Source organism: Anoplopoma fimbria, chromosome 8 (assembly GCF_027596085.1).
Source record: "Anoplopoma fimbria isolate UVic2021 breed Golden Eagle Sablefish chromosome 8, Afim_UVic_2022, whole genome shotgun sequence".
Taxonomy (NCBI): domain Eukaryota; kingdom Metazoa; phylum Chordata; class Actinopteri; order Perciformes; family Anoplopomatidae; genus Anoplopoma; species Anoplopoma fimbria.
This window is the reverse complement of record NC_072456.1, coordinates 14,824,196-14,836,870: the sequence shown is the minus strand read 5'-3', so window position 1 is coordinate 14,836,870 and position 12,675 is coordinate 14,824,196. Positions and strand designations below refer to the sequence as shown.

Genomic DNA, 12,675 nt, shown 5'->3' with positions numbered 1-12,675 from the left:
CCCGTGTTACCATAAACCCAAATCCCCTCAAATGTGTTAAAATAAACAGGCTGATTATTGAGCCCCATCTTGCTTTTGTATGCAACATTTTCCTTTATCTCAGGAGACAATTTACCCTGACCAATGAGACATATGCACCTTAGGAATGCCAGATTATAGTTAGCCATGTAAGGTAGCCAGGCACATGACAAAACAAATCGATGAGATAAGTCTTGAATAAAAATGTAAACTGCATTTCGTTAGTAATCTGGCTCTCCAAGAGGTCTGCATTGAGGTAATGGACAGGCTTAAGAACAAACACCAGGAAAAGCAAGCAGTGTGCTTTCCTCGACTCTCTCTTTCTCAGAAAACAACTGATGGATTCTAACGGTTAGAGAAATCATCTCGTAAGCAGATACTTGATGATACTTGATGACCGCTATCAACTAGCTTGTCCATTAACAACCATTTGTCATATTCAAATGCCTTTTAGAAGGAGACTGACTCCGTGCACATGTTCTCAGTATAACAAGTAGTAAATAAATGTCTTTAAATGCAAACAGAAGATCAGAGGAGGAGACAATGAAGTGAAAAGTATAACCAGAAGGAAACCCTGGTAACCACAGCGATTTCCCAATCTAGATTCCCCATGTTCAGCCAAACAAATGACCCTCAAGTCAATCTAATGTTACAAAGAGCTCTGCACAACCACCACTTAAATTGAGACACACTATAACCACCAATAGCTGAGGGCTGAATACCAGAGGAGAGATGTAATCAGTCAGATTTCACTCTGGCATTAAAAGGTGCTAGGGTTGTGTAGAGGGGTAATATTTAAGCCTCTTTGACTGTTGTTATTGCTACACTTACTCAAGAACCATCACACTAGCAAGCAAAGACTGAGGTGTCTTTGCCAGCTAATAACCATGCATGATTGAGTAATCATTTCACTGTAAAGAGACAACAGTGTAGTGTGCTCTGTGGTCATTGTTCTCCTTATGAATGCTCCAAGCTCTCTTGGGCCAATTAGTCCCTTGGGTCAGATCGCTTGACATCTACCCCGGCTGGAGCCAGAGCAGTGACTCATTCTTGGATGACGAGAGCCATTGGGGTAAGCACTCTGAGCTGTAATATGCATCAGAAGCCCAAGGCCACATCACTCTAAGAAGATTGACTGAGTAAGATGGTAGCCAGTGGCACAGCAGAGGTCACTGTTAATCTGGAGAGCCAATGACCTCATATTTAGTCTACAGAAAGCATCGTGGTGTCGTCGACACCTGGGGAGTATTAAATTAAGGGAAATTGGGACAGTAAGGGTAGTCAGACGAATAATCTAAAAGCAGGGATGGTCTGTCTGTCTAAAAAAGCCTGTGCACAATGCAATTATGATGGATTAAAGTGATAGTTATTTCAAAATCTTCTATTTTGACCATGTCATTTGAGTATTTCATATCAAAAGGATGGCTAAATCTGAAATATGTTTAATATTTTTGATTGACGCATCCTGCATAATTTATTCGTTCTTAAATATTTTATTCTTTAGTCAACAGGATAAAAAGCATTTGTGTTGTTTTATGCACTTCCAATATGCACTGGAGTGTATGTATGGAGAGTGGTGGTCTCATATGTGATTTTTGAAATATTGAATCTTGGAAAATAAAGGATATATAGGGAAATAGGAGGAAAAACCAGAGGTGGTCATAAATAAGTTCAGATAGGTTACTACTTTGGTTACCATCAGCTAGAGCACGATGGATATTCCAATGCTAGCTTCAAAGAGGTTCATGCATTTACACTGTTTTAGGCTCCATGCTGTGTGCTCTCCATTGATTATTTATGATCACCCCTGCATAATCTCTTTATACCAAGTTCCCCTGAAGCTTAGAAAAATCAATGACAAGCCTACACTACAGTTTACAAACCTCAGAACAATACAGAGCAATATGTCATCACAAAACCCCTCTTCTGTGTGCCATTAATGATCCATGTATAAGTTACCATAAAAGGTGCTGCACTCTCGTAATCCTCTAGCTAGATCTGTATGCGAACGGCCTGCCCTATGGGTGTTACATCTGATGTATCTGATGTTGCCAAGGTAGACGGTAGACAGAGACCTGCACAGACTACAGTAATGAAGCTGGAAACGTACACAGAGTAAGTGAATTTGAGACAAAATGAAATTAGGCAACTGACAAAGGGAATCTGCCAGAAGTAACAAGGGAGGGCAGAAAAGGGTAGGCGAACACGCAAACCAACAAAAACGGCAGTGAAGAAGAAGCAGGGATGAAGGATTCATGGAGCTATGATACTATCAATACAGCTGTTCTGACCTGATACAGCACAGGCAGCCATTCCTGAATAAATGGCATGTGTGCTGGTTACTTACATGCCCAGGAATAGAATCTGATACTATCTTTCCCCCCGAAGCTTACAGGCTCTGTCGATAAAAGCGGCCATGCAAAAATAAATAGATCACTCATCGAGGGAGTGTTACTTCAGGGATAGCCTGCCTGACTGTGGATGGGAGAAGGCGACCAATGACATGCACTGATAGTATCCTAAAATATCCAAAGGGCCAGTCACCTATAATGGATTTGCAATTGCATTTTTATGATGTGTACTGGGGGTTCTCTGTGATGACAAATCTTCCCAGGACAAATAGAATTGACAATGTGCACTATTGGTAAATGGCAACGTTGCTGTTTATTTTGCCGGAAGCAGGCTTTGTCACTTATGCTGACAATCATCCTACAACAGAGCCATGAGACACATGCTGCAGTTATACCTTGCAGTGTGCCAATAATTCTCAAAGCACAATATCACTTTTGATCCTTTTGTTTAGTTTTAGTTTTCTCCCTTCCACACACACACACACACACACATTCAGTCACATTAAATTGTCTTTATTACAGTGTAAATGCTAAAGCTAAAGCTAAAATATGAACAAAGAAAAAACTTCTAATTGAGTCTTATCTGATGATCATCTTCTTGATTTTAAAGATATCAAAACAAGCCTCACCCTTTGGGTTTCAAAAGAAAAAAGAACCCCACTGGTGTATTTGTTTCAACCTGCAAGTTGGGGGTGCGTAAAAGGAATCTTAATCCTCCCAGCATGCAACCGGTCTTCTTTGTTGGTCCACCATGTTTATTAAAGCGGCACAGAAGCCTTTTTGAAGCACCCATTGAGTTGGAAATTGGTCAGTGCTCGTATACTTGTAAGCATATGCAGATGATTGGCTTTTGGGCTGCTCAGCTTGGTCCTCTACACTGCTGTGATGTATAGCACTGCGGCAGCAATGGCCATTTTGTAGTTGAAAACATGTTTACAACATTCAAAAACTATTCAACAGATTTGGATGTTTTCAAAAATCGCATCTTGCTCAATGCATATGTCATTTAGAGAAGGCTTTCAAATTTTGCAAGGGGATAAAAGTAGCCCAGGGTTACTGTGATGGCAAGCACTAGATGTCCACTCCATGCAACAGCTGGCCTGCTCAGCATGACTCCAAATCTAAACCTAAAGGCTCCAGTTGACCTTTCCTCGATTTTGATTTGTGTCATTCTCTTTTTGGGTTGGCTTGAGTGCCATCATTATCCATAATTGTCTTTAACTGCGCTTCACCATTTAATAGCATTAACTGTGACAGGTGCAAAGCATTTTAATCAGCCTCTGGTTAGCATAGCCACTGCCCGGCTGTTAATCTGCAGACTCATGCCTGCTGTTGCATTCCGTTTTCTATCATGCTAAGTGTGGCCCTCTTAAAAGGTCTGTCCTTTAGACTCATTTAACTCTTTTGACTAATCCTATTCCCAGTGAATTACTGCTACCAAAAATATCTGCCTGTTATAGTTATAACTGTATGAAGAGAGTCAGACAGCACTGTACAGAAGGGCTTTGTGAATAAATACCACATTTAGTATAGTATACTGATGAATAGTGAAAATGTAAAGTATGACCTTGGAACTCATTTTGATGTGCTATACCCAGCAGCATAATTAACCATTCACCATCTGTTGCAAATACAATGCAATACTGTGTCAAAAAATGTACTGAAAACAGTGCCATGAATGGCACGCCCAACCTAAGCTCCACTCAATGAGCACTTAACCGTAGGACCTTTCTCTACCTACTGACCAACACAAAGAACAAGACATCCGATTTTTGAAATGCTGTCAATATGCTTTACCCAATTTTCTATATAGTATTACACATGCCTGTGTGATGGTGCTCGGCTCTACAATGTAAGCTAAACAGCAACTGACTCACTAACCCGGGAGTCTGAGCGTTGGTCAAGATATTATACTGTATACAGATGTTAATCTTATTATACTGCACGTTATTAATTTTTACGGTGTAAAATGTCTGATACAGTGGCTTCAAATGTACTTGTTCTAAGCCATCAATTATCTTACTGAGAGGAGAGAGATACAGTAAGAGAGAGAGGGAGAGAGAGGTAAAACCCGACTGGTTGGCACTGCAGCAAATGCCGTGGGGTGCTCCACCATCCCCCGCACCCATTACTCATATTATTATTTTCACTTACTGAAATGATTTAATTTCATCAGCAGCTTAATCAGGTTAACTGATTACCCAATGGCACAGCATAGAGACACAGGCTTTAAGCAGGTCTGTGCATTGATACCACAGAGGGACTGCTGGGGGAGAGACAGGGCGAGCGAGCAAAGGAAACAGAGGTTAAGATCTGAAACTACAGAGAGAGAGAGAGAGAGATGATAAATATAGTGGAAGAGGATGAGGACTACGGATGGCATAGTCTCTTTCACACACATACATAGATGTTTAACTAATGGGCAGTCCCAGCTGCTGGCTGTATGGACATTACCATTTCATTTGCGTTGCACCTACAGCGAAAGCCAAAACTGTTCACATCACACTTATGATGTAAAAGAGATGAGTAAGTGTGTTAAGGATGAATATCTGTAGTAAAGCTGTAAAACAACTGCATTTTTGTCAGTCTATTTCCTATAATGCAGGTTTCTGTGAACGGTCTATGCATGTATATATTGGCAAATGCTACGTTTGATATATTTACTGGAATGGACGTAAATACATTTACAAACACGTACGTGTGAAAATCCTTATGTAAAAGTTGTTTATGGCCACAATTCATGGTCAACAAAGTTCCTACACCAGTGTGGACCATATATGTGAGTCTAGATGGTTCTATGCTTGACTACTAACTCACCAAGTAAATGTTTCCAAACTATGTGCAACACAATGCATGTTCAAGACCATATCATTGTATCCTTTATGTTGTGAAAGAGATCAAGCTGTTTTTGTCTGCACTTGGTCTTGCTGTGAAGAAAAAGCTAAAAGAATCCAGCTATTAAAAAGAACGTGTGAAACCAGGTGTGTAAGCTTCTGATCTTTATCCCATACGGACACGGGTCTGTTTCACTTAGAAGCTTTCTTTTCTGTGGTTGACAGATGGTAATTTGTGATGATGGTATACAGCCAAATGTGTATCTTTAAAGCAAAGAAAAAACGTAAAATCTTCAATGCATCTTTCTGTCACATTCCTCTGAATTCTATAGCCAATTGGATTCCTGTTGTATTGTTTGAGGTATATACAAAGATAGACAGGGGAACAGTGACACAGAAAGATCCGGGGACAGAGAAGAATAGCAACACAGGGGGAAATCTAATCACAGTGTCTCCGGCCCCAGCACCGATAGCCCTCTCTCGATAGCCATCTCAGCTGAATAACGGTTATTATACAGCAAGCACTCAACCTCCACCCCCCTGCTCTGTTCCCAGAAAAATGTCTGATGTCCCATTGGTATTCTCCACACCTAGCACATCTAGCCACCAAGGGCAACATTTACATCCAAATCTCTGAAATACAACCCCGGAGAAAAAAAGCCTGAAAGACCAGATGAGAGAAAGGAAAAGAGAAAGAAGAAAAGATTGACAAACGAATAGAGTGAGACAGCAACATTGAAAAAGGTTGGAGGTACATTGAAAGTAAGGCAGAAGTTTTGCAGCATTGCTTATCGAACCGCAACATGAGTTTGTGGGTCATCGTTCCGACCTTGTGACGGTGTCTTTAAGGTAACTGTGGGACGAGTATGTACCCTGTAGGTCTCTGGGGCTGTTTCAGTTTTATATGTGTGCTATTACACCTATTTATACTGTGGGGGTACTGTATATGCAGATGACACACGTGTACTGTAGGAAAAAGGTCACAGGCCTGATATTCACAGCAGCTGGGTGTTCCATTAAGTGACCCTTCTCTACAATGGGAAATTGTAAATATGTGAGTGACAAGAACTTTAGTTTGGCACTCAAACTGACCACACTGACTGACTGTTCTAACTGTTGGTGATTTGCAAGTACTTTCCACACCACCTCCAATTCTGACTACAGCCCATATTAGGCCACATTCATAAAGCACCACTGAGCTAACAAGCAGACAGCTTGTTTGCCAAAGAAAGAAAGACAGTGATAGCAGCCAGGAGTGAGATATTCTAGAGAACAAATGGTGGCAACCAGCACAAGTAGCAGTGATGACCAAAGTTTTGTCAAATGTGAAAGTCAAAAGAATTGAAGAAGAGAGGAATTAATGGTAAAATCCGGGAACCAAACTAAGAAAAGAAAAGCTTATTTATAGACAACAACAGGCAGGAAACAATATATTACCCTCAGGTTGACTGTGATAGTAGAAGGGAAAAAATGTAATGTCCATGATAGGCAGAAGAAGGGAACTCAGGTTTTGTCTATAGAACATCCTGCGTTTCAACACTAACATTTATACCATGTTTAATCTTTTATTCTGGATACATATATCATTTCAGATTTGAAGACCCAGTTCCTATAAACCAACACACCACTTGGCTGATATAATTTCAAATAAACACACGGCTGCTGCAGTAAGTTTTTCTGAGAGTGAATCATTTATTATTATTTTTTATTTCACTGAGAGCAATGCTCTCTTTTCCAGGAACGTCCTGATCACATTCACACGGTTACACATTCACACCTGGAAGCTGTTCAGTACAACAACAGTCTGATCTGCTTGACTGCTGGCCAATGAGCAGCTCCACTACAGCAGTTGGGGTTAAGGGCCTTGCTCAAGGGCACCCCAGTGGTGGTAATGAGGCAAGCACTACTTTTTCACTTTTCCCAACCAGATTTATGAAAAGGTCTGGGGGATTGATATGACAATCATTTAGACCACCATTGCCCAATTTTACTCACGCATTGCACGTACCAATCAAGATAATGATACTGGCCTCAGTTGCTGCACCATTGTCTGCATAGACTCTCATTGGTGATCAGTTTAAAACTCACAGTATAAAATTGGAAGCGAAAATATGGAACCCTGAATCAAGATTTAGGTTTGCATAATATCACTTTATTACTTTCATTGAAACTCATGAACCGAAAGAAGCTGCACTGAAAATTGTTCCACACATTCTCACACTGTTTAATGAGGGAATGTGCGAGACACATTTTTTTTTTTTTTCATGCGTTTCCACTGATGAAGAGGATTTCTGACGATTTCTTCATGAATGACATGCCTGCTTTGCCCTATGATTATAAATGCTGGAAACCACGTCTAGTCTTCAATAGGGAAACATATAATACAGGCCATTTCCCTGATGTGTTGAGCCACCGTGATAGACACAGCGATGATAAGAGAGACAAGTAATCGTCTAGGACAGCTCCTAAGATCTCCTGCCTGCAAGAAGAAAAGCTGGAACAAAAAAAAAAAAACATAAAAGGTGAAAAAACAAAGTTCTGTTTATCCGTCTCAACCGTTGGAAGTTTATTGAGTTCCCTCCCCCTCTCTCTCTGTCTCTCTCTCCCTTCCTTGTCTTGTCAGGCTGCTGAGGCGTCTGGGGTAAGACAGGCGAACTCCAGGGGAGACAGGGGATGAGGCTGGGGCCATTAAAGGAAATGCCTCATCGTGGAGAAACGTCAACCAGTCAGGTCTGGTTTAGGGGTGGGTGGCTTTGAGTGTGTGAGTGTGTGTTTATTCAAGTATGTGTGTGCAGCAGTGGGCACCTTGAAACCTGACGTCAGCTTACCACACAGTGTGGGTGGCAATGCTGCTGTACAAGCCTCTCAGAATGGGCTTCTGTTGTTTAATTGTTAGAGAGTTAAGAGTTGTAGAGAATGTAATGCATATCATCTAATTTAATCACAAAAATAGCTCAGCTTTATTCTCCTGAAATATATATATATATATATATATATATATATATATATATATATATATATATATATATATGCCTTGTGCTATGCTGAACTTTGGCACAGTTATATGTCCCGCAATGAGGTTGGAGTCATATGCATTTTTTCAACTGCAAAGTAAGTTTTAGAATTCATTATTTAAACACCCTGAATGCTAACTGACAACATCTATTTTCCAACTCATCACCATTTTTTTTAGCAGGGCCTCCTCTGTGGAAAACAAACTGATCTGTTAAGGATGGTCTTGTCATGTTTTTTCTAAATAGCAAAACCACTGCTTTAACAGGGGGTGAACAGAGCTTATATGTGTGTACAAATCAAGACTTGGTGCTCCCGACATGTGGAGTAAAGGCTTCTCTAAGCTTCCCAAACAGCATTGGGCCAAAACAATAATGGATTTAGAGGGCTGAGCTGCTGTACTGTGGCATTTCTGCCAAAGCAACTGGTCTAAACCAAACAAATACCAAAAATTGAAAACAAGACTGACAGTAAATGCAAAAGGTTTGGAGCTGGGGTGTGATGTCATTGTCTGGGTGGGCTGTTAGCTCAGTGCACTAAGCCAGAGACAGTTAACTCTCAACATATGGTGGCTGGAAGGGCAACTTCAAGATACAGAGATGCCCCGTAAACATGGCAACGAGGGTCACAAAGCATGTGGGCCTTCACCGGGGAGAGACAAGTTGAAATGTTGGATGAATAGGTCAATATAAAAAGAATTGGCAAATGGTCAATGTTCTGGAAAAAAAACGAAGGAAAAAAAACAGATACATTTCGGAGTGTACCATAACAAAACAAAAACAAGTTCCCCTTCTGCTGTACCAACACAATGGCGCCCCCATTCCCACAGAAATGTGATCCTTAAACAAATATATCAAAAGATGGATGTGACAGAAAACTCTGGGTGTATGGGTTTTATGGGCAGAAGGGAAAGAGAGGCTAGAGCAACATATGTCGGATGTGGTGTTGCCCTTTAAGGGCCAAGGAGCACAATGTTCTTTAAATATCAACAGCTGTGGCTAAATCCAGTAGGATCTGGGCTGCAGTCCCACACACAAGCTTTGTAAAAGTCCTGGATAGCATCTTCCAACGTTCTGAAAGCTATTCCCTTCACACTCTTGTTTTCTATTTATCCGTCTGATAAGAACACTTTTACGCCTCACTTAGAACTAAAATGCTCTTACAATTATATAATTAAGCCTTGGGTTTTAAAATGTTTCAATATTTTTCTTGATGATGCATTGTGTTGTATATTAGTAGTTTGAGACTTATTTGAGACACATTCAACTCTTTTCGTGGTAGAGGAAATACTAGTTATCATGCTGTTAAGCTTGCCATCCAACTTTTACTGCAGGAAGCGTAGGCACGGCCCTTGTGAAGCATGCAGGACTATAAGTCTTTCCACTCCGCCAACCCTGCAGGGCCCACAGCATGACCTCTGCGTTGTACGACTTCAGTCACCTGGGCCGGTGGCTCATGTATATGCATGAAGCTGGTGGTCCAGGCCACATCCCTTTGCTCCTCTTTATGCATGAGTTGGGCTACTCCAAGGGTCGTCAGTATAATCGTTTCCACAGGAACCACCTATTTCACCCAACTCTCATTTCATGCTTAAGTGTGGAGCACCTCCACTGTTCTAGTAGTTGGATAGTTCATTTGCTTTATTATTAATGCATTGATATTGAAGTTTTTTATTAAATTCCACATGCTCATTATATATTTTAAAATATGTTCTGTTCCGAAATGTGATTATTATTAATATTGGTAAATCCCATGTCCAATTGCACATTGATATGGAAATGTACACATATTCAGAAGTGCTGTAATCGTAGAATTGCAGAGGACTGATTTAAAATTTCTCAGCTATCCAACAAAATCACCAAGACCAAAATACTGCCACAAATGTAATGAAATATAATGAAAAACATGATGCAAGAAATTGTAATACTAATTGTAATCAAAGTTAACTGACCTATAGCTTTTTGATCCTTTTGGAAATGTAACAATTAATATTGTTTTATTGTAACTGAGTGGAGGCAATGGAAAGCAATTAAACACAGTGATTACATTAAAATGGATTTCAATTATTATGTTATGTATACATACATAAGTGAATTATATTTATAAAAACTTTAATGAAGAACCCAAACATTCTAAAGCTCTCAGATGATGTTTGACAATGAACGTCGCCCTAACATTGTTACTGCTGTTTATTAGTTCAGTTTTGTTTCTGTTGGTACCAACCAACTTTTGATTCATAGGACTTTATGTATTTTAGTTTATTTAATTGTTTTTAATACTTTAAACATTAAAATATGCTTTGGCACTATTATAGTGTAACGTCATGTAAACTAAGTCTTTTGAATTTGAATTTACAGCCATCAGATGAAGTGGCATTCGTCGTATTTGGGACTGCACACATGGAAGGTGGCTATGGCTGTTTTATAAAACAAACAAAGAAGATGAAACAACTCTGCTTTGCCACTATCTGTTTCTCATTAAAGAAAATGACTTGATATAGGAGGAAACATAAGGGTAACTACTGCCGCAGGTCGAGGCAGCAGGACAATCCGCCCTGTGAGTGCTTATCGTTGTAAAAGTGTCTGGGAGACACTGATTTTTCAATTTAGTCTCCCGGCCAACTCGTTGCAGCGACAAAGGATCTATTTATCTAAACTTTTTTGCCAGAAGTAAACAAATCAGCCAGACTGTTACTCCTCTTCTTCTTGCCCCTTGCTCTCCATCACCTTGCCAATTCATCTCTTCCTTTTTGTCTGCCTTTTTACTCTACCCTAGTGTCTTATATTGGCTGTGGCCAGATGCCTAGGGTGGCCAAGGTCACTCTACTTGAGCAGGAATTATATGAAATTGATGGCGAAGGTTCAGGAGCCAGCAAACCCTGGCTGGAGGCAAGCTCTATCCACTTATCTCGCTCTATCAGCACCACCTCTTTCTCTCTCCCTCTTTCACCTTTATCTTTCTTGCTACCACTCAGCTTGTGTCCCCCCTTCTCCATCCCCCAATCACACATGATTACTGCATTACAGGTTTGGAGGATCAAAGGATTCGGAGGCCATAAACTCGCATCTGAGTGAATTTCCTCTGGAGCAAACTTTTTTTCTACAAGAGAGAAAGACAGAATGAGAAAGATAGAAGGCTGGCAGCAGTCTGGAAGGCATACAGATGCCTATACGGAGGTATGACGGGCGACAGGGGGAGGAAACATGTGAAGGGAGATCTTCCAAGAGTAGAAAGGAAGTGCCAGAGTTGTTGAAGGACAGCAGTGAAATACTTCTGAGGAAGAAACAAAAAACTCTGTAAGCCTCCAATGAGAGATCAGGGGCATGATCTCTTATGTGGTCAACATCCACCAATTTTTTTTATGTTTGTTTCAATCCTTCCCTCTACTATAGATATATATAAAATACATAATAGCACCAATAACAGCTAGATAATCCCAACAAAGCACGTAGCAGAACCACATAAGCACCATTACATCACGATCATGTCAAGACATTTGCTGCAGACATGTTCCTAGTCAAATGTAAGAGAACAAGAACCACAAAAAAACAAGAACAAAAACAGTTGTGATGTTCTTGTGATTTATGCAAAGGGAGAGCAGACGGTTAACATGTGAAAAAAGCTGCCTCATGCAAGAATGGGTTTACTGTGAGCAGGTAACCTGCACTCATGGGTACTACTCAGATGTATTATTTACTGGTGGAGGCGGTGAGTGCTGCCTGGGAATGAGAATTTACTTGTTTGTCAGGGACAAGCTAGAGATAAGCAGTTGGCAAAAACAACTGAGAACATTGATTTGGTCAGCGTGGACTCAGTCAGGTGAGGTTGGTTTGGCTCTCAGACCGCTTTAAGACAGTCACACATGCCATATTCCTTTTTACTCTTTTTTAAATTTTGCTTACGTGTCTAGTGACTCCGGACTCATTGTCTTGAACTCAATTAGTACAACCAAAGTGGAATAAGATAATAGGAATGCTACTCATTTCTCCATCTATCTTTATTCAAGCATTGCTAGTGTTTTTCTACCTCTTTGCATTTCTACTTTACTCCCTGCCGCTCTTTTCTGCATTTTCCTCCCCTATCTGTCTTGCTCTTGCTATAGGTGTGTGAGACCAGTGGAAGGGGGGCAAAGGTCACCTCAGAGGCAGGCGGTAAGGAAGAGGAAGAACAGCCAGATCTGTTGCTGATACTGCCAAGCTTATTCTTCACTGTCTCATTACAGGGTAGCCATTGCCTGCCTTATCTCTCTCTCTTACCTTGTCTCCCTTTTCCCCCACGCACACACACACACACACACACACACACACACACACACACACACAACACACACACACACACACACACACACACACACACACAGAAAAATAGACTTAAACACACCACAAACACTCTTACACACAACTAACTCTGTCTCTTATACACATGCACACTCCTGCTCATGTTTCACTATGTGTCTTATT

The 12,675-nt window shown here is 40.6% G+C and overlaps 1 protein-coding gene across 1 annotated transcript in view; it reads right to left on the bottom strand.

Annotated features, from left to right (window-relative positions):
- The window catches only part of ptprsa (protein tyrosine phosphatase receptor type Sa), a 127,704-nt gene that overhangs the window by 92,919 nt on the left and 22,110 nt on the right, over positions 1-12,675 (bottom strand). The window lies entirely within an intron of this gene.